This window comes from Heliangelus exortis, chromosome 25 (genome assembly GCF_036169615.1).
Source record: "Heliangelus exortis chromosome 25, bHelExo1.hap1, whole genome shotgun sequence".
NCBI lineage: Eukaryota > Metazoa > Chordata > Aves > Apodiformes > Trochilidae > Heliangelus > Heliangelus exortis.
Window position 1 is genome coordinate 1,083,886 of NC_092446.1, and position 21,122 is coordinate 1,105,007.

General features: G+C 48.7%; 1 protein-coding gene across 3 annotated transcripts in view; it reads right to left on the minus strand.

Moving 5' to 3' along the window:
- Positions 1-11,629, minus strand: part of RAP1A (RAP1A, member of RAS oncogene family) — a 28,041-nt gene extending 16,412 nt beyond the window's left edge. The window contains exons 1-2 of one of the 3 annotated variants that reach the window (XM_071768725.1): positions 11,208-11,294; positions 5,533-5,629 (exon numbers count right to left, since the gene is read on the minus strand). The gene's annotated coding sequence lies outside the window, so the exon portion shown is untranslated. Of the gene's footprint in view, positions 1-5,532; positions 5,630-11,207; positions 11,334-11,583 lie in introns of those variants that run through there. The other 2 variants (XM_071768726.1, XM_071768724.1) reach the window with 2 other exon arrangements.
- Positions 11,630-21,122: the final 9,493 nt, after the last annotated feature.

A 21,122-nucleotide genomic window follows, 5' to 3' on the forward strand; every position in this document is an offset into this window, starting at 1 on the left:
TTTCTACTTGATGAAGTCATGAAAAAACACTTTACAAAGTGGACCTGCAGTTAAGGTAAACCATAGGAAGGAAACACAGCACTGACATTTCTTAGGTTACAAAGTAAAGAACAGTTCAATGACAGCTCCTACTGAATGTCAACAGGATCCAGGCTCCCACATCCCTCCTGCCCACTTGGAACTCCAAAAACTCAGAACAAGAAGACAGCTTTCTTCTGCAGGAGTGATGGATGCTGCTCAAGTCAAATCACTGTGTTCCTGGGGACATTTCTACCTGATACACTCTAGAGAAGTCATCACTTACAAAAGACAAACTGCTGGAGGTTGCACCAAGTTCACAGTGCATTTTAGGAGATGAAGACACATTCCTTGCCAAATGCATTTTCATATATAACAGAAAGGGAGGCTGCAGCCAAGCAAAGCTCATGCAGCATTTTACAGATTTGGGAGAGAAAGGCATGGATGTCTGCATGACCTCCAGCACAGCCTGTCCAGGCTGGCTGTGACATCCCTGGCCATCACTTGCCCATTTCCCAAAGAGAGGAGCAGATTCCTCGGATGTTACAGCCACATGTCTTGGGTTATTTTTACCCTGGCAGCTAAATACTGAATCATGGCTACTATAAACAAACCTGTTTAATTTTGAACCTGTGCATGTTCTTCATGCCAGTTTTTGAAGTTAGTCTAAACTAGGTCACGAAAAGGAGTGGATTTTTTTTTTTTTAAAGTGTCTACTAAACATTATGCAATAATCCACCAAAATCCCTTCATTACTCACAGCCGTGTTTGCAAAACAAACTCAACTCCAGCACTTCTGCAGGGGAAAGATTTACGACCATCAAAATCACACCAAAACTGACAGATCCCCTGCACAGTAAAGACAAAAACCCAAACAAACAGAACGATAGAGCAGTGAAAGCTGGAAACTTGAGAGCCAGGGCTCTGCCCTTGGCTTCACCGAGGTCCAGCACGTGCCAAGCTGCCAGCGGCACCGCGGCGGTTCTGCTGCCCGGCCCCACCACCAGCAGCTCCACTCACCAGCTGCTCCCCAGGTAATTATTTGTTACACACCGTGTTATTAGATATTACATTACTCAATGAATTTGAAAGCACATTAAATACTTCCTTCGCATTAATCAAAGCCACTGACAATTATGCAATTGCTCTGAGCGAGCTGCAGAAACGTGCCGGGAAGAGGGATCCCAAATGGAAGGGTGTTTGCAAATCACACAATTAATTAACAGAGGGATCCCTTAAAAATTAACGAGGCAAAGGCCACCATAGACTTACCCTGTCAGTCACCACGAAACTTTCTTAAATGAGATACTATTTGAGTGTTTAACCAGGAAAGGCCAGAGACCACCCCACCATGTGCTCCTTCTGAACCACATCCAAATCACCATTTTCTGCATAATTTCACATCCTCCGAGGTGCACTGTGCAGGTTACTGACACAAGGCTAAGCCATAAAAGCCTGGGCTCAGAGAAAAGTCCTCTAGAAACAGCTTTGTCCTTTCTGCCTTGGGTGTTGAGCTGAGCAGAGGAGCCACAGTACACGGACAACAGAGACACTGCTTGGAAAACTGCAGTCATTCCTCAACTAAAGCAGGGATTTTATGGACAAACATTGAGATTGATCTTCCTCAGCTCATAACCTTTTCTGTGACCAGCTTTACACTGAACTTACAATTTCAGATACCATAATGTTAACTGCTATGGAAGTGACTGCCTACTTACCCATTTTCAGTTGCTTTGCTGGAGCAGCACTCCAGGCAAGGAAGGAGTTCTTTGGGCAGCTAAAGCTTGCCGTGATGAAATGGCTAATTTCTTTTTTGTCCTATTGGTCTGCATTTGCAGAAAGTTGCTTGGGACGTGTGCCAGACAGACAAAGACAGGGGAAAGGAAGCCAGAAGCAAAACTCAAAGCCCAACACAGACTGCATCCCCAAATTAGAACACCACGCTACGTCACTGCCTGCGCTTGGCAGCCTCCCCCGGCCCGACTGCAGCACTGCTGCAAATTTCATACTAATGAGCACTCATCTGCACGTGGGAGGGAAGACATCCACATAAACTGTGCAGATTTCAGAGAAGAGAGACTTTTCTCAATGATACACATAAAATGGTTTGAGAGGAAGGATCATGTAGCCTCATCACAGGAACAGAGCTGTGATGGATCACCCATCACTGAGCAGAGCTCCTCCTGAGCACCACGGGCACACTCAGCCATTTCTCCTCTCCTCATCTGCAGCTACTTCAGTATTATTTGGAAGAAAAAAGGAAAAAATAATTTCCTTTCTCCTTTCCTCATCAGCAAAACATGTAAATGTTAAAGGGCATCCACATTTGACATAGCAGCCATTTATGGGACTTCCTCCATCTGCTGTCTACCACATCCACAATTTGCCTCTGACTTCCAAACCCTACAATTTATTTTTTTTCCCTGCTTTCTTTAGTGGAAAAAAATGTTCTGACCTTTTTTTTAACACGGATTAAATTCCAGATAGGCTCCAGGAGGTTCAATCATAGCAAACCACCAACTACATTATACTTGGTAAGAATAATTGGTTGGGCTGATAGTAGCTTGGCAACGTTCTTAACTATGTTCTTCCTGGTTTATATAATTAGAGTAAATAAGTGACATGAGGTAGGTAAATTGTCACTGCAATTTCAGCTTGCACTTTAATTATTTCATTGCTGCAATAATGGTGACAGGACACTGTCACACAGCCCAGGCACTGGGCAAAACACATAAGTTGGTCCTTGCATGGTCCCCAGCATCAAATCTTTGATGGAGAGACCAATACAACTTCCTCCTCCCTAAGGTTTCTTTGTAACCTTGAGGTTTAAACTGCTCTTCAAATATATTCCTAACCAGCAGTGATAAACTCTGAAGGTTAATATTAAGCCTTACTAATGTGTCATCTGCTAGCCTGGCCTCTCAACTTACAAATACCAGAAAATATTAGGATTCTTTAAATCTCGCTGGCAATGCTGCAGTAACCAGTTTGTGTGTCCACACTGCATCTGACCATGCAGACTGATCTAAAGGTCAGGTTTGCATATGCAGGCTAGAGATTTTCACTGCCTTCAAAACACTTCAGTGTTTGGTGTGCGTCAGCCACCAGCAACCCAAACACCGACTGTTCCCACGCAACTGCAGCTCCTGGGGTGCCTCTTCTGCCAGGGAGTTCTGAGTGAAAAGCCCCACTTACCATATGGCCACTTATTAATACTACATTGTTTTATCAGCTTAAATAAAACCCCCCCAGCAATGAGTATCCCTGCAACCAGCACCTAAAGACAGTCAATGGTGGATGTATTTTCACCACTTGAAATGTTTTCACAGCAAATTTGAAGGCTTGGCATGGATCTGTTAATGTACAGAATTAAGTTACAATAGAGAAAAAGTAACTTCCATTATAAGTGGGATTTCAAGTACCTTTCACACAAGAGAAATCATGGAGAGTTGGGCTCCTGCTCCCAGAAGAGAAGAGATGATGCTTAACTCACAAGGAAGGCTGGACACAACCTCCAGCAGCTAACAAGATGAGTACCACTGGCATCACCCAGCACTCAGGAACAGAGTTATCTATTTTTTATGTGCCTGTAATGAAATGATAAGACGTAAGGCAGTAGGAAAAAAAATCTCTCCCATACATTAGTATTCAAATTCGTTCAACATATGGCCTGGAGACAGCCACTTCTGCACTCTGAGCAAGACTTTAAAAGACACCCCACTTAATTTGAATGTTAATCGCCATTATCTGTGCCTTCCATTTTGGTTAGGACACCCTCACATCCAAGTCAAAACTCTTAAATTAAAATGTCAACTGCTTTTTCAAGTACAACATCAGGCACACTGATGCACCTGCTGCTGGCAGCTCAGCTGCCCTGCTCCAGCTCAGAGCTACATGAACTGGGACTGATGGTGTGCTGAAGGTTACCAGCAAACAGGTCATTAACAGAGAGCCTGCAAAGTCATGACATTACAGAATCAAGGAAAAGAGTTGCTTTCTGGGAATCACACCACGAGGAAAGCACATTAGAGCACTGAAACATCTGTTTGATCATTGTAAAGGAGATTCCTGAAAAAGCTTCATTCTAAATTTGAGTGCATTCTTGTGATCAATATGCCAAGGCAGTGTATTAATGAAAGGAGACAAAGCCATAATAATATCATAATCCCTAAGACTTCCTAAGTGACCTGATGAGTTAAAAGCCCTAAAAGGCTTTAATATTTCATAAGAAAAGCTGTCTGGAAGCATTTCAGTCTGTGTCTTCAATCTTAATGTTACTTTCAATTAAACAAAGCAAAAAGCAAATAATTGGCTAAATTTATTCTGTCTTCACCTGTATGTCATAAATCCATCATGATTTCTGTTCTGCAGGCCCAATATCCAGCACTATTCCTAACACATCAAACCTCAGGGTGAAGCAAGATGTGCTGGAATGGGACCAGTGACGCAAAAAGGAGAACTGTGCCAGAAATAACCTTACCCAGTGAACTATGATTTACTTTAAACTATCACGTGGTAGGTGGCATATAAAAAGATATTATTCTGCATGTCAGCTGTCTGTAATGAAAGTTTTCCTCCTCTCAGCAGCCCCTCCCTACAACTTCAAGTTTATTTGCATTAGAGAGAAGGATATTACATAAAAAGCAACATAAAAGGCACTGCAACCAATACATCCAGCTGAACTGCTCCTCCCACATGCTGGGTGCTTTCCAGAGTGAGGGTCTATTCCCAACTAATGTGTTAGAAACGTAAGAGCTGCCCAAATCCAGCCAGGTTATTCACCTGGTCTGAAACTTAAATCAGAAGTCTTGCTTCCAAGCAGCACAGAGCACCCAGAGCAGTGGCCCCAGCCAGCTCCAGCCACTGATGCTCACATCTCTTAAAGAGCAGATTTCACAGCTATGAGTTCACATGCAATGTCCTCATTTAAATATGACAAATGCACATTTTTTCAGGATTAGAACACTCCCGAACACAACATCATTGGATCCAACAAATATTTCAACAAAAAACCCCAAACATTCCAGCCAGCCTTGAATCTGCAGCCCCAGCCACTCGCATGCAATGCAAACTCTGGTTCCCTCTGCAGCTCCAGGACCCAGCAGCTACATCAACCCAAAACAGTGCACCTCCAAAAAAGCAGATTTTTGCCATTAACTTTTGACAGGGAGGCGATGCCCATCACAGAAATTCTGGTCCTGCTCCATACATGAGCAGATGAAGCACCAGGGCAGCCTGTAGTTTTCACTGCCTCATTTAAGTAATTAATAAAGATATGTTTCAGCCACCAACCTGCCACTGCTGTGGGTATATCCAGACCTCCTGTTTCAGTACCCTAGATGGATTTAAATACTTTCCATCTTATCAATATTCTAAATAACAAACCATAATGACTCAGGCCACCTGCCCAGCAGGACTGCTATTGCCTGGCTCCCGGTATCTTCAGTCAAACAAAATGGGAAGAGCCAAGCACCTGCAGCTGAGCTTCCTGCTCTGCTGTTTGCCCTCTGTTACCTGCTCCTTCCTTGGGGAGGGTCAGGCTGTCCCCCAGACAAAGGGGTTTGTTCATCAGAAGAAAACAAACAGCAGTTTTCAAAGCTTCTCTCAGCATCTGAATTTCTCAAAAAAAAAAGAAAAATTTAAAAAAATCCAATATGTGCTTCCACCCGGGTTGCTGTGGAGCCACTCCAGCTGCAGGGAGGAGGTGCCTGTTCAGGTAGAGCAGGTATTTCCCAACACCAGCACCCAATACCTGCCCGACCACTCGCAGCAGCACACATCAAAACATCATCTTCATGTGGCCACAGTTGGATTCCCACAGCCACCAGACCTGCTCCAGCCAGCTGACAGGCTGAGAACAGAGCCCTTGGTCATGCCCTGTGGACGATCACGGGAGAAACAGAAACAACACAACCCTAAACCTCACCTCTCACTAAAGCTCCTGCCTGCTGCAGTGTCATGACTGAAACCTGCAAATGTGGAAGTCAGAAAACCCCAAGTGACTGATGATCAAAATTAGAGGTTTCTCGTGTCCCATTTCTTCCCACACACACCTCAAAGGATCTTCCCACAGCAGATGAATGCAATTTAAGCTTAAACACACCATTTCTGATTAGGAATGTAACACTCAGTGCCTCCTCCTTGAACACCACCCATCTTCCCACAGCCTCTTCATTTTAATATCATTAAATGGACTGCCTTAATTATTGCAGTATTTGCAAGGGGAGAGGTGATCTCTCAGTAACCAGTTTCTGTCCTGCTCAGAGCTCTGAAATCAGCACTTGTTTCACACCAGACCTGGAACTGAAATAGCATTGGTAGGTTGAGCACTCAGTGCCTCATCCTGAATCCCAGAGAGCAGCAGCTGAGCAGGTGTGTGCTGTGCTGCCTGATGTCCCACTGTCCACAGCTTCTACACAGCTTCTGTCTTCACAAAAAGGGAGCTCAGGAAACAGGCATCAATTAACAAAATTTTCACCATCACAGGAAAACACAGGTGTCCTCCAGCAATGAGCTGGTTAGCTCTGAATGGTTTCAGTCAACCAGCAGACTCATAAAGCCATCTCACAGGAGATGTCACCAACACCAGCAGTGAAGACCCTGAATCTGTTCCACAGAAATTCAGCTTGATATAAATCCCATAAATGCAGGCTGGTTCTTGCAAATAACAATCCATTACTGCTGGGGACAGAGAGTAAATATTCCCCCATTTATCCACAAGCCACAGGTCATGCTCTTTCCAGATGTAACAGGCAAGGAGATGGTCACCACATTATCCCTGCTACAGCAAAGGAGCTGCAGCATCCCCCTGCCCTGCAGGCTCAGCCACTCAGGGACACAGCTGAGGATGTTGAGGTGAAACCTAACTCACACCACAAGGTCTCAAAAACATCAGGCACGAGGCATTATACCACATATAATTTGAAATTATTTTTTTTTATTTCTTTGCACATGGAAGGCACTACCTCCTACACCTACTCTGCCCTCTCAGGACTGTCACCCACAGCAAATCCACTCGGACCCTGGAGGATGCTTCTCATGGCCTGCTCTGACACCTGAGCAACAGCAAATCCACTCAAAGCACACTTAGCTGCAGCCTCAGAGTTTACATCAAACCCAAAAAGCAACACTGAAACATAGAATTAATGTCATATGGCTAGATAGTATTTTCTCCATGTGTAAGTTCCAAGTCCATGTGCAGGCTAATCAAAGATTATCTCTGTTTCAACATATTTATATAAAATGATGGGACAGCAAAGGAGTTTAAAATTTATGACTTGCCCCAGAGCTGTAATCTTACTGTACATCTGCAGAGAATGAATAACCTACTACTAAAGTCAGCCATTCTGGGAAATAATTTTGCTCATAAAAATTGTGCCTCTCTTCTTGGACTGACTAATGCAATTTATCACTTGTATGTGTAGGACTGAAATAAATTCATCTTCACAACTTTATGCTCTACTTAACCATTCTCATTAACTGAAATATAATGAAGTTGGTTGTATTTGTACCACTAGTAATCTTTATGAAGAAAAATCCAAATCCTCCTTATCCTCTCCACACTTAGGGGACACAATCCAAAGAGAAGTAGTTTGAGAGGTGAATTTTCTAGGACCTTTCTTGATACCCAGAGAGAAGTCTAGGACCCCAAACAGTCTCACATCCTGGCTGCCACCAGACTTCACAACTGCAGCAAATAAAACACCTCACTCAAGTTTTAGCATCTGAACAAGACAGATTGGATCAAACAAGTTAGCTCAGGAAGATCAGCTTTTCTTTCCAACTTTCTCATATTCTTACTGATCTCAACCATTAGGTGTCACGTTTCCAGGATCAGGAACTTTTGCAGAGTGTGAACACAAACACCTAAGTAAAAATTTGTCCCTGGGATTTCTGAGCACCCCTTTAGGGAGATGCTTCCACTACAATTCTGTTTCATTTCCTATTACTTATTAAATAAAAGACAAAAAGCAAACTAGCAGCTATTTCAGAGCTTGGCATAAAACACATCCAAGTTGTACTCTAGCCACCATCCTCACTATTTGCTCCTAAAATCAAAATAAAACCTGCCCCAAATCAAGGCCAAAGGAAAAAAAAAATCCAAACGCAACCCCAGAACTTGATTGAGTTTTAAGTTAGGTCTCTTCTGAAACTACTTCTGCAGAATTAACACACAAAGCTACCAGAAATGCTTAATGGTTAATGTTACTCCAGCTCATCAAAAATGAAAAGAAAGCACTAAAACAGCAAGTCTCCCATACTTCCCAAATGAAAGTTTTGATCAGAACCCACAGCCAGCCCCAGTCCAGCAGCCTCTCCTGAATGGACTTCAAGCAAGGTTGAAAGGAACACCTAACCAAGGGAAATCCTAAATTTCAAACAGCTACAAGCAAAAAATGTTTCAAATATAAACAGTAGATATTTGAACTTCATGTATGTTCAATAGGTTCACTTCCTTTTCTCCAGTATAAAGAGATAACACGTTCCTGTTCCCAGAACACTGGAAAACTTATCTGAAAGAGGAATCCTGAAGTCTAATAAAGTTGCACAGAAGGAATCTGCTCTCTACATACTAAGTAGGAGTTCAAAGTGCCACCCAAGGCACGCGGCATGCCCATGGTACAAGAAAGAACAGTGCAATATATGGAACAAACAAACATCCTGAGTTGGTTCTGACTATGACTCAATACACAATTAAAAGTTACACTTCAGAGTGTGCCCACGTTACACTTCTGCTATTCAATTACATTTCAGTTTTCTAAGAACAGCCCTCAGACTGGATGAGCAGCCATGATGTATCCCCACGTCTGTCCCTGTGTATTTGCAGCTTTCAAAGGTAAAGCTTTCTGGTGCACTCCACAGACATGAGTCTCCAAACAAAAGCCTCACGGTGCCACGGGAGCTGCCCTGGAAACTCAGCCCATTTGGCAGTCTGTCCTCTCCAAGTCTCCAGCAAAGCTCCTTACCCTAAAAACAGCCACCCCAGAGCCAAGACACGTGAGGACAGACACTGCTCCTGGTTCCTCTGAGCCCTTGGTGTTACAGCTCCAGGGTCTGCAGCACCAGAACACCACCGAGGCTTCACGGAACCCAACACCATCCCTCAACTGGACCACCTCACCCCTGGTCACCCGGGCTGCAATAAACACCTGCTTTTACAAACTGGAATTTACTTTTCTGTGGACGATCTTGGCCTGACAGAACACAAACACTCCTCCTGGTGCCTGGAGAACACTGCACAAACCCAGCTTATTTTTAGCAGCAGCAGCCCCGAGTGTGAGCACAGCATTTCCTGCTGACTCCACCTTGGAGAACGACAGACGAACTCTCATTCTCACTTCCAAAACTAGGATTTCACAACTTCTGCCACCCTGCACAGCTGAGAGAAGGAAGAGATGATCTGCTGAGAACTTTCCCAGTTTCTAACTCGGCATTAAAAACTTTTGTTGGGACACACTGTCAGTCTCCAGGCACATCGATGGCATTTGTTCTGCCACAGCGATGAACAGAACATTAAATGTTTGTAGTTATTACACTGATCTTTTCCATAGCAACGGGATGTGAACATGGCATTTCCAGCATAATGAGTTCACTATAGGGATGTGACACTGATGTGAACAGTGGACAGTTGGGACATGGTGAATTACACCACTTCTACAGATGAAAAAAGTTGCAGCTCCATCTAAAACTCCTCTGCAAGTTGCCTCACTTGGGATAACTTCTCATTTAAGGCACTACTTTCTGCTTCTCCTTGGCTTCATCCATCGCTCTAAAAATCTCACGAATCCCCACACCAAATCCCTTCCAGAACCTGAGGGACCTGCCAGCACCAGTGAGAGCTAATGACAAACTCAATATGAAAAAGCAACTACAAATGTGACACTAGTGAAACATTTCAAGGCAGGCAGCACAACTCAACTGAGCAGCCTCAATTTAACTCTTCCAATAATTGGTGTCTCTTTGCGTAGAGAGTTACAACAATTGTTCCAATTGTTCCAATAATTGGTGTCTCTTCTACTCAGAGTTACAAAAGCAACAGGAATTACAGAGCACTGATACAACACTCCAAAGGCAGACAGGCGTTTTCAAGTCAAACAACTATTTTAAGACATATTATCTCCCTTGCTAAGCTACCGAAAGGAAAAAAAATTAGTTTTCATGGTTTGCCCTTCCTGTTTTGTAGCTCCTTCCAAGCTGTGAGCAAAGCCCAAGAATCAATTCCAGTTCTGTCGGTCAGTATGGACTCAGCGTGTCCAAACCTCAACTCTCCCACTGAGAAAGCTTCACAGAAATCCCCGCACCAAACCCAGACATGTTGCAGCTCAGATATTGAAAGCAAAGACACCAATTAACTAATAGAACCTAAACACAAAAGTTACCCTTAACGGAGAACAGCTTCTCTTTCAAACTGTCTCTTTAAAGCAACTCTAGGGAGCCCAAGAAACCATTTCAGAGCTGCAGAGGTCTGAGAGGAGCGGTCCCTGGGCCCGAGGATGAGGAAGGAGCAGCACATGGATCCGGGGGGCTCCGGGTGGGCTGCCCAGAGCCTCCAACACCTGCCCCCTGCCCACAGCCCCTGCCCACAGCCCCTGCCCACCCTCCGGGGCAGAGAAGCGGATCCCGGCCCAGCCTGACCCTGGCTCTCCCGTTACCTCCAGGGGTCCAACGGGTCGGCACCACCGGACCTTTGCGTCCTTTTACATCCCAGGGAACGGGGGGCCCGGTGCCCGCTTCCCTCGCACCCCCGACTGCCCGGAACACCAAGGGAACTCGGGCCGATCCCCAGCCGGGGTGACAGCCCAGGGAAAACCGCTCCCGACTCGGCCCCGGCCTCCCGCCGCCTTGGCCGCCTTCCTTCGCCCGGACCCCGCTGTCCCCGCCGGCCCCGGCCCGGCCGCACAAGATGGATGTCCAGCCCCGGGGCCCAGCCAGGACACCCGCCTGCCGCGGGCTGCCCTCCCGCCCCACCGCGCCCGGGGGAAGCCGCCTCCCCCTCGCTTCCCGGCCTCCGGGCCGTCCCCCTGCCCCGCTGGCTCCCGCCCCAGCACCGGGACGCGGCCCCGCGGCCTCGCCACGGCCAGGCCCCAGCGGGGACGCCTGGACCCGGCCCGCCCGCCCGCCCACCCGTCCGCGGGGCCCCTCCGCCTCCCTGCGCGGTCCCGGTCCCGTTCTCTTTCCCCGCCGCTCACCCGCCGCCTCCCGGGCCGCCCTCCGCCGCCTCCCGCCGCCGCTGGGCTCCGGGCTCGGCTGCTGTGCGCGGCGGCGGCGCCGCGTCCGCTCCGCCCTCACCGGCCGCGGCCCGGGGAGGAGCCAGCGGGGCGGGCCGGGCCCGGCGGGGGCGCGGAGCCGGCGGATCCGGAGCGGCGGGAGGGGACGCGACCGCCGAGGCCCGTGAAAAGTTGCGGGCGGTGGCGGGGGTGCTGGGGCAGGTGGCGGGGCCGCTTCCCCGGGACAAGGGCACCCGCGGGGGAGCCCCGGGGCGATGGCGGCCGCCGGGCCCGAGCTTCCCTCCCGCAGCCGCCACCCCAACACCCGGGGACCAGCCCCGCAAACGCCCCGGCTCACCGGCTGCGGCTGGAACGGGCCCAGCGATGGCTCCGGGTGACAGCGGGGAGCGGTTCCGTATCGCGGGGAGGGCGGGAAAGGGAGGCGGCGGCAGCCCCGAGGCTGCGGGGCCCAGCGCTGCTGGGGGACGGGACCCCGATCCCGGGGATGTGCCCGCTCCGCACCCTCACGGCTGGAAAAGTGCTGGCTGAAAGGCGGCAGTGCAGAACAGGGTCAGGCTTTTTATTAAAACCAAACAAAAAACCATACAGAATAAAGAAAAGTGACGCTGGTCTCACCCGTTGATAAATTGGAATTTTTATTTATTTTTATGGAGAGGTTTCTTTTTTCAGGTTAAAACCATGTAAATATCCCATGAAGAGCTGTTGCTTCTTCCATGATTTGGGTGCACAGCTCTCCGGGAGTGTTATTTAAAATGCAGAAGCATCTCTCACATCAGGCAGCTCAGCACTGCCTCGTTACCCAGCCAGGCACAGGATGAGGATGCAGACACCATCCCCAGGGATGCTCAAGGTGATGCTGCAGGCAGAGGAGCTCCGGAGCAGGCAGGGTACCGGCTGCTTTCCCAGCCCTTTGCTCTCCTCATTTGCAAAGTTTCAGGGACACAAGCAGCAGATCTGTTGAAGTCTGAGGCTGCAGCAATAGTATTTCTGCATTCACACTGCCTTTCATCTGTAACTCCCACAGAAATGCTAAATATTATATAGCTAGCTTTACAGATGAGGAACTGAAGACAAAGGGATTAAATGATGTATCAAAAAGCCTCAGCAAATCAGTGGCCAGGAGAGAAACACAGCTCAGAGTCCTCACCCTCATCCCCCACTAATTGGGAGAAAACCCTGCTCCAGTTCCCCAGCTCACATTTTATGTGTGTGCCTTAGAAACACAGAGCAGGGAATTTTGCTTCCAGGTACAACTCCTGGCTGCTGACACAGATCTATAAATCCCCATCCTTTCTGACTCAAGTCCCAACAAGCTGTCTCCTTCCCCAGGGACCCCCATGCTGGGAGTGAGCAGGTGAATCTCTGTTTCTTGATTTGTGCAGTGGCAGAAGAGCTATTTCCACGTTTTTTCTCTGCAGGACTCCTCCTTGCCAGGGCAGCTGGTGTGGTGGCATCATCTGCCTTTGAGGATGCTTAACCCTGGTGGTTGAGCAATTCTTTTCCTCTGAATACAAACATAACCATGAAATCTGTGAAATTCGGAAGTTACTTGCTCTGTGTTCAAAACATGAGACTCTAATCTGGAAAACATGCAGAGACAAAATATCAGCAAAAACTTGTATTATAAGCTCTGAATTCAATTAAAAAAAAAATAAAATCCTGTGGACAGAAACTGCTCAAGGAGATTCACGTCCTTTAAGATGCCCAGTTGAAGTATATGAGCATTCTCCAAGGCTTTAACCAATGTTGCCTTTTACTTTTAAAGATTTAATAAACTTTGCCCCAAATATCATCACATCTGCAGCTCTTCCCACTCAGCGTTACTGACTGAGGAGACTGATTGTATCCAATGCATCACTTATCTCCTTCACAGGCTGTGGACCATCTTCTAAGCTTCAAAAAATAAGGGTCCGGGCACACTCAGCAAGACAGAGCACTTGGTTAACATCTGTTCTGGGAAGGTTGACTCTTTTTCAGTTTTCTGCAGGTTTGAACGGAAACTGATAACATTTATTGCTGAGTCAGGCTTTGCAAGTGCATGAAATTAGATCTGGATGAACATGAACCTGGTTATGAAATAGAAGAGGAGAAAGGGGCCCAAGTTCAGCTGCAGCCAGAGGGATTTTTCCACCCAAGCTCAGCAGGGAATAAATCTGGATCTTTGTTTCTCCCAGCCCCAGGAGGGACAGAGCCCTGTGGACAGCCAGCCAGCCCTGGAGCCCACATTGCTGCTGCACCTTATCTCTTGTGCAATGGGCACTTGCTCATCAGCAAATTCAATCTGTCAACAGGGTGTTAAACCCCACGTCCACACCTTGTCTCTCCCTCAGTGAATTTTCCAATGTATAACAAATCCTATTAATTTTGTGGGCATCAAGCTTCTCACTGGCATCATCTCTTACACCTGCTTAGCATGGGCAAAGCTTGCTGGCACCCCAAACCCATCCATTTCTGCTCCACACCACCTCAGTAACAACACCAGGTCATAAGGCAAAGATCACCAAGCCTCTACCCCTCTCACCTCCAGCATCTGACCTGTTCTGTCCTGGACACAGCCCAAAACACCCACTGGCCATTAACACTGCAGTTTTATTTTAAAATGGTGTCATTTATCTCAGCCCTCCTATTTATATGAAACAAGAGCTGCCACAAGAATGTTTGCTGAACCCTCCAATCTAAATCCACTGATGTGGCCAAATTGCAGCAGTGTTTCCCTCCCCTTTTCCTGGTTTGCAGCAGCAGGGAAAGGCCAAAGGGAAAAGATGGTTCTGCCCAGCACCTGCAGTCCAGCTGCAGTTCTTTGCCTGGTTCTGCAGCCGAGTTGCAGGGGTTGCATCAGGACTTACAGAGAAATGAAAAGTATTCACAATCCCTCAGGACTTCTTTTTGCTATTCCAAAATAACAATTGCCCAATTGGATAAATTATCTGATGTCAATATCTAGCTAATGCCCATTTGCTGATTTAATGAAATCCAGAAACAGTTTGCAGTCACATAATGAACTTGGATTCCTGGCTGATAGAATCATAGGACTAGAGAGCAGAAGTCAGCTCAGTAACTCACATCAGCAGCACCATTAAATGCAAGTGCATTTGACACTGTACAGGCTAATAACACATTGTTAGTGCTCCAGCCATTAGAGGAAAGGTGCTGACTGAATGGTGATTGCATCCTGATTGTCTGAACTTAAACTGCACAAAAAAAAAAAGGAACTGGTCCTCTGTAAAGGTGTAATATTGGTATTTTAAGCTATAATAATGGACGTATCAGGAAAAAATGCTCATTACAAAGGTATCAACGTGAGCTTCTAAAGTGCAAACATAATACTTAATTTACAGCTGAGACTGCAGCGTGTCACTAGGAATAATGACAATAATGACAATAATTACCACTGGATACCCACACCCCTGGCTGCCCTGCCAGGAGCTCCCTTGGCTGCAGAGGTCACGGAGCACACGGAGCTCCCTCTCCCCCCGCAGGGTGCAGCGTCCTTGCCAGGGAGCAGACCGTGAAGGATCATTTAACACACACCAACATCTGAGGAGCTGCAAAGCCCTGAGCAGACAGAGAGGAGCTGCAGACACCTTCCCTCCTGTGCCCGCAGCAGCCCCGCTCCCCATGCCCATCCTCTGGCTGGGTGAAGCTCCTGGGGAGTTAAGGAGATGATCTGGGAGGGGAGGGAGAGCTCCCTACAAGGTCTGTCAGGGTTCCAAAGGGAAGCCTGGGCTGGCTCTTCCAGGAGCTCCAACCCCAGCACCACTGCTGCCCTCCTCTCCCGACCCAGTATCATTCCAATTTTCTGGAAGGACAGGAGAGGCTGAACCCCAGCTGGTGGCTGCAAACACTCCAGTGCTTTGCAGGTTTGATCCTAAAAGATGGAGTCCCCACCTGCAAGGAAGGATGAGGAGGCAAGAACAGAGCTCTCTTTGGGACAAGTACCTGATTTCTTCCAATGGCAGCACCCAGGGACTGGACACAGCAAGATCCACAAAGCCCCCAGGCAGTGCTGGTGCCCCCAGTTAAGCCCCAGGTCAGCAGCACAGGGTTTATAAAGACAGGGGTGAGCTATTCCCTGAACTCACCTGGGTGAGAGATGTGTTCCCAATTAGTGCTGCTGAGTGGATGTGATCATCCCACACCCCTGGAGACCCCCAGCACACTCCAGCCCCCCCTTACTCCTGCTCTCAGGTGTCAGCAGGAGCTTGGCTGTCACCAGCTGCCTCGGGAGAGGCTGTTTCTGGTTTTTTATTAGATGGTCCCTAATAATTACAATTACAATAACACTCAGCCTTATGGTAGCTCTTCATTTTCTGATTGCTTCCTGAACACAAGCTAATCATGCTGGCTTTGTGCTTCTTGCTGGGGAGAGAGCAGGTACTTTCCTGCAGAAGGGCTCTCCCCTCATGCCAACAGCAAAGCAAACACTGAATAAGAGGGAGCACAAGACATCTCACAGCCTGTCCTGGGATGCAGATGTCCCCTCCCAAGCCCCGGGTCCTCTGGGGCAGAGCTGGCAGGTCCCATCCCCACCCGAGCAGCCAGGGAGACCTCTCTGACCTCGGCTGGTGCCTCCTCACCAGCTCATGAGTAATTTCCACTCAGTTCTGACTCAGATGACTGGAAACTGCCTGAGCAAGGGCTGGGTGTCTCGTCTGGGCTTCTCCAGCCCTTGCCAGGTTTCTCCCCGTGGGCAGGCAGGTGGGTTGGCAGGACACCCTGTGGGGCTGGGCACCAGCTCAGCACCCCCAGCTCTGCTTTCCCACAGCCAGAGAGCACAGGCAGTGGTAAAACTCAGCAAAAAAACTAAAAAGGACCCAAGGTGCCCGAGGTAGGGAGCAGTGGGAGCAGCCCAGTTACATCCTCCACACTTCGGGGGGTGCTTTGGTTTCCAACACTTTCCTCTGTTGCCCTTTGAAAAGAAAGTGTTTGTATAAATAACAGCAGATGCGTTTGCAGAGAGCTCATCTCCCAGCCAGTGTTTAGCAAACGAAATGAGCAAAGATGAAACAGTTGCATCTGATGTGAGAAAGGCTCCAGATGGGTTTGCAGGCGGGTGTCAGCGGTGGCCTCGGCTCTCCCTGCAGCACCGGGGCTCCAGCAGGTCCCTCCCGGGGCTCAGACCCCCTCCAGGGTTTTTATCTCCTGGTGTCAGCAGGGATGGGGATGTCCCTGGGACCTCGGGCCCCTTTGCTCTGCCGGCTCCCCCGGGGCTGTTTGTCCCACGCTGTGACACCGCTGGTTCCTGGAGTTACCTCCATAAGAGAAAAACTCCACTTGAATTTCCAGAGTTACAGAAACCACAAGCAGATCAGAGCGTTCCATCTCCCGTTTCACTGAGGTGAGGAGAGGAGAGCAGAGGAGCTGTGACCTGGACTGACCCGGTGGTACCGGTGGCTCCTGCCACCACCTGCCTGGGATGGGATGGGATGGGATGGGATGGGATGGGATGGGATGGGATGGGATGGGATGGGATGGGATGGTCCCAAATGACACCTCTGAGGCTCTGTTCCTCGGGAGGGCACAGAACTTTCAGTCTGGAGCTCCAGGTGGCCACAAATGACCTGTTTGTCAGTGGCCTTGCTCACAGTGACAGCGTTTGCCTTGGGTACCAGGGAACCCCAGATGCTGAGACTTGTCCTGGTGCAGCATCCCCTGGCACTGACCCTTGGCTGAGCACTCATCCTGGGGCTGCCCTGGAGATCCTCCCTGCCTTAGCATGAGGCCAGGCCAGTGCCAGGCAGGTGACAGGGGACAGGATTTCCTCTGCAAATGAAACTTCCACAAGATAAGGAAATCAAACACTCACTGGAGTGCAGCAAACAGCTTGGTAAAGGGGCAGTGCCTGGCAGCAGAGCTGTCTGCACATCTCCCTGCTCAGCCCAGTTTTGGGGACAAGGACTGGCTGGAGATGTGGCATCCTGGAGGGGACACGTGCTGACATCACCCCCAAGCTGCCTGCACTCCATCCTGCCACCTTAGAACAACAATTTTGTATTTACCCCTAACTCTGCCCACCCACAGATGTGTGTCCAGCCCAGCCGTGAGCTCAGGGTCCCCCTGGTGGGACCAGGAAGGTCCCTGGGCTCCCCTGGTTCCCTCCCCACAGGGAACCTCGAGTGAGCACAAGTCACATTTCCCAGCAGCCAAATGAGCAAAGCCCAGCTCAAGGGTTTCATCCCTCTTGTGCTTGAGGAGGAGCAGAAACAGCGAGGAGCTGGGGAGATGGAAACACTGATGCTGCACCTCACCCTGCTGCCAGATCTGCCTCTCCCATATTTCTTCTTCAGCAAAAAAAGTGTAAGAGTTGTGCCATCCAATCTCCCACCAATGCAGCCATCCCATCACCTGGCAGCTGCTTCTGGGGCTCTGAGGGGCTGGAAAGCTGCATAAAATAGGTTCTGAATCTTCTGCTGAGTTCTTATTTAGCCAGCAGTACACTCAGTTTGAATTCTCTTCCTCTGCAGAGCAAGTGTGTTCAGTTCCCCTGGTGCTGATCCTCCCTACAGGCACTTCCTTACGAGACTGAAACGGGTATTGGGGCAAGTGATTCAGAATAATTTATTTCCCTAAAAGTCAGGGCAGCAATCTTGGCAATGAGTGTGATTACAAAAGCTGTTTTCTACTACAGTGTGTGTGCTTTGCTGCAGAAAGGCAGTAAAGAAAAATAAATCCTCCTTTTTTTCCCTAAGGAACCAAAATACATCTCTGAGTTAATTGTAGAAAAAAAAAGGCCTCGATTTCTGTCACACATCATGGGGAGGGCTGCATCCAAATATACATACATTAAAAATAAAAAGGTATAAACAGTGCTTCCTTCCTGCAAAGCCTCCCTGGCAAGCCTGGACCCCGGCAGCCTCCTGCTCATCTTCCTGTTTGTGGAGCTCCTTCCCCCTCCAGAGAGGACCTATGGAGTTTCAGGGGTTCATTTTCATGTGAATTACTGTTCCTTGGGGGAAAGCCTCTGCTCCCACCTCTGAGAGGATTACTGCAGCCTGAGGACCAAATCCCTCTGTTCATTACACCAATGTAAAGCTGGAGTAAATCCTTTTAAGCCATTGGGGCCACTCTGGGCTTACCCAGACATAAATGGCCATACTATAAATAAGGCCTCGGTTTGATTAGAGAACTAAAAGCAGGAAAAAAGCACTTAAAAGATATCCAGGGGAAATGCAAGCTCCCTCCCCCAAGTAGTAATGCTGACAATGATGAATGAGTCCATGGATGCCAGTCAGAGCCTGACTCATGTTTCATAACTAAATCACACAGGGATATTCCCTGTCCTGGAGTACTCCCCCCTGGCAGGAGATTTCCACAAAACACAACAGGTGAGAAGCCAGACCCGAGGGAAGGTGAAGGATGGAGCCAGGCACACCCAGAGCCCACAGCTTTCCAACCTGTGTGGCAACCAAATTCCTGCTGGTCCTGGCCCAGGAGCTCCAGAACCTTGTGAGCAAAGCAAGCCTGAGCTCTGTGTGCTCCTCTGACACCCAGATTGCTGCACCCATAAAGCCCTTACAGGGTCTTTCCTTGGGCACAAACCAGGCACTCTCAGCTTTAGGACCAGGAATAATAAAAATCCCACTCTGAGCATCATTTATCTTCCCAAGCTGCAGCCCCCCAGGATGGAGGTGACAGTCCCTGTCCAGCCCTTGGCAGCACTGGGCAGGGGGAGGAGGGAAGGGTCAGCCCAGGTCAAGCAGGGAGGGTTTGGAGAGGCTGAAAATAATTGTCTAACTTGAGGGGTAGCCAGGGAGAAGGAGCCAGCACTGCTCTTCAGATCGTGTTAATGGGCTTTTAAATGACAGCACAGGGCCATGCCTGCAGCTGCCGGCTGGGTGGGAGAGGCTGCAGCTTCAGTTGTTTGTCCACATTTAGAACTTGGACTGAGGAAAAAGAAAGGCAGGGCTGGACTGGTCAGAAGTGAGCAAATGCTCTGCAGAGCTCAGTTCAGGTACAGCACTTTTCTCCTCACTCTTTTAAGGGAAGAGGTTCCTGAGAGTTGCACTCTGCCACAGTGAAATAATTTGCTGGTGGTCAGAAATCAGAGCTGGGAAGAGAGCTCAGGGCTCTGGGATCTCACCCTGTTCTGCCCTCCCCAGCCTTGCCATGCTCAGAGGCAAAATTATCAGCTGAAGAGTTTATAAAACATCAAAACAGTTTCTCTCCCATCAGCAAGACAAGTTGTATAAATAGTGCCTCTTTAAAGAATCTCCTGCCAGCTCAAACCTCCCTTTCATCTCCCTGTGATTTACTTCATGCTCTTTTTATGGAATTTTAAAACAATCTCTAATGAAGAGCGAGGATGGGAAGTTCTGTGCTGTGCAGGAGACTCCTTGGCTCTGAGCTCCGTCCGGACCCGTGTGCTGCCAGGTCCCTGGTGTCACATCAGCCACATGGGAAAAGCTTCCAAAGAAACTTCTCCAAGGATGCCTGGAAGTGATGCTGGGGCTCACCGGGACCATTCGGGGGCAGCTCCAGGAGCCCCCAGCCCCAGGGCAGTGCGGGCAGGGCTGCCTGCAAGGAGGCTCCAACATCTCACAGCCCAGCAGAACAAAGGCAGCTCTTGCTGTTGTTGGCTCACATGATAAGAAGCATTGTTGTGGGGTAATTTTTTTTTTTTCCGCCATCTGCGTGTCACTTAGAAATTTTTTTTTTTTTTTTTTTTTTTTTTCTAGAAAATCGGTTCTCCACCCCCAGTGTGAAAAGGGAATCTGTGCTCCAAGCCGCAGCTGAGATTGCAGATAGACCGTTCCCTTCCTGATCCTTATCTCACCAGGATGTAGGAGGATCCTGGGGGAATAGCTGGAAGCCTTTCGCTGGAGCCATCCAAGAACAGATCGAGCTGCCTGCAGCCTTTAAATGGCAAATCCATCAGATGCTCAGGGACCAGGACCCAAAACACCTTTTAACCCCACAGACCTACAACATCCCTGGACTCTGCTGCCCAGGGGTTAACCCAACCTGCCCCCAGCCTCCTTCTCTGTAGAGCTCTGCAGACACCCCCGTGCCAGCTAAATGACATGATCTAAAAATACACCTCTGAACCCTGATCTAACCCAAAGCCTTCAGTTGCTGGCTCACAAACTTGCTCCAGCTGCAAGTTTCACGTGGCAGCAGATCCTGGGGGTGTCTGGAGCTGCTGAGGTGTCCACCAGACTCTGCCTTTGCTCAGGGTTTGGTGCCCACCCAGTACCAAGAAGGGATGGAGAAATGAACCCTGTGCAGCCAAGCCTGATCCTCCTTACTCACAACCTCTCCTGCTGCCAGCTTTATCGGCCTGCACCAGGCAGCCTGCTCCAATTTACAGCTCTTTTTATCACAAAATTATTGCTGTGTGTGGCGCAGAGACATCCAAATACTCTGAGCACACCAATGGCACCAGCAGAAGGATCACCCATCCTGGCATCTCTGTGTGCACACAAGGGGAGCCCAGCCAGCAGCAGAGATAAGCAGAGAGCTCTCAGCACCCATGTGCAGCTCTGCAGCCTGAGCTCTGCCAAATGTTCCCAAAGGCTCTCAGCAGGAGCACAGCGTGTGCCCAGGGGAGAGCAGAAAAGGAGGGAGCCCTTCAGGGCCATCAGATTTGACTGGAAAACCAGCACAGCTGAGTTCAGCTGCAGCCTGGGTCTCAGCAGCTCCCCATTTTCCCAGCTGTAACTCTACCAAGAGGTCCCCTTGTCAGGGAGTGAGAAACACTTACATCAAATTCAAGGCAAGCAGAATTTGTCCTTTCAATCATGGAGAATAAAGAAGTCTCATTTATTTCTGTCTCTGTCTTCTCCCAGGGCTGATTTCACTTCCCCATCCTCAGTTTTGCCAGAAATTTGGGTGGCAGAGATGGAGAACTCAGCATCCAGGAAACCAAACATCACCCAT